The sequence below is a fragment of the Curcuma longa genome, chromosome 5 (assembly GCF_044706935.1).
Source record: "Curcuma longa cultivar G26 ecotype Majalengka, Jawa Barat chromosome 5, ITB_CL_G26_1.1, whole genome shotgun sequence".
Taxonomy (NCBI): Eukaryota; Viridiplantae; Streptophyta; class Magnoliopsida; order Zingiberales; family Zingiberaceae; genus Curcuma; species Curcuma longa.
Genome location: NC_133865.1, coordinates 13,821,400 through 13,823,333, shown reverse-complemented (window position 1 = coordinate 13,823,333; position 1,934 = coordinate 13,821,400).

Sequence of the window (1,934 nt, the reverse complement as noted above, 5' to 3'; positions counted from 1 at the left end):
TGACGTCAGTATACAATGTGTCGTTAACTGGTTGTTGGCAGCATGGTTTCCAAAATCGGGATCCGTACGATCCTACTATCCGGAAGCAAAAAATCAATCCGGGATTGATTGAGATCGAGTTTTGTACTGTGATTAGAGCAATTGAGATTAGAGCAGGATTGTACATGATCAGTAGGGTTGGTGGTATTGGTACAATTTTATGATCTATTACAATTTTTAACTCGGGTTGAAATATGAAATGTATAATGTATTAAATTGAAATTTATTGAGAGATCTACATTTATTATTGGATATAATTTGTAATCGTCCAATTTTTAGTTCAAAAAATATTATTTAAAATTTTTTTTGAAAGTTTTGAATAATTTTTATTATTATATTAATGTTATTTTTATCTTTTGCATTGTTATAATTTTGAAATTATTTAAATAATTATTTAGTTGTTATTAGGGTATTATTTTTATTTGAGTTAATATTATTCAATTAAATCAAAATAAGAATTTTTTGCATTTCTCTATTCTATGTGTCTTGAAAAATTCTCGGTTAGAATTAGCCTATAATATAACCACTATTATGTTTGGCATCAGGTAATAATGTTATATGTGATGTCGAACGATTACATGTATATATAAAATTATTAATATATTTATATGTAAATATTTTTTAATTATTAATCTTGTCCTATAAAATTTTAAGAGTTTTTGATAGGATAGTACAATTTTATGATTTGATCTTGATTCATTTAATTTTGATTATAAATCGATTCTGTGGGATCGTGATCTTATATGATTGATAGTTAAAATGTTGATAAATGTTGATGGTGCCTAGTGTAGAAATATTAATTTCCTAAATTATTGATGATAATATTGTCTAATTAAGTCAATTCCAATTGAGATATATATAAGCATTGATTAAATTTAAATAACTAAACATCAATTCAATACATTAATAATTAACTTTGAAGAAATAAAACTTGAAGGAAAGTTGATTAAGTTTTAATAATTAAATAAACCAATTAATACAATAAATGATTAATTTTGAAGAAAAAGAGGTTGAAGGTAAGTTTAAATTAAAAAAAAAGTTACTTGTCACAATAGAATTCTCATCACAAATGTTGTGACGGGAATTTGCACCGTTGGATTTTAAAATTAAGATTAAATCCTGATCGTAGATTGAATGGATGATTGTGATTTAATGAGTGATTGTGATTGAATGAGTGATTGTGATTGAACGGTCCAGATTCCCATCACAAATTTGTGACGGGAATATGTTGTGACAAGAGGAAGTTTAAGTTGTGAATTTATCTTCGTCCTCTCATGTAAGGATATAACTGCCTTAATTTTTGTTAGAAAGGTGACGGTGCATGAAGAATTCCGTGCTATAATTGTTATCGAGGTGACGATGTCCTTGAAACATTCCGTAGCCACTTTCAACGTTAGTAACTTAAAAATATCGGCATTTTACCGAATCATATATTTGGTTTTGTGTATTATTTAAAATGTGTATTCTATTTTCGAATCAATCAAATTATATATCTTTTTTCATTCTCTTTTCCCAAATACCTTTTTTTTTCACGGTTCATCTGAATAAATTTTTTTTTAAAATGATTTATTTAAAAAAAATCTAATCTCTTAGCCCTCCTCCATCTCCATCTTGATGACTTTCCTCCATCATCCTCTTTATCTTTGCACAACAGCGCAAAGAGACATGGTAAGTGATGACTATTTGAAATCAAGGCTAGAGTTTTGGATTGATTCACTGTGAGCTTTGGGAATCAGTGGTGTTTTTGATGGAGATTTGAAAGAAAGCAAATGACATGACAATATTGGCGAGCTACGTTAAGGACACCGAGCTGCAACTTGGTTTGCTTGACTCCGATGCGTCGGAGAAGCCAGTCATGAGAGGTAGAAAATGAACACTTCTGGAGGATGAGACCA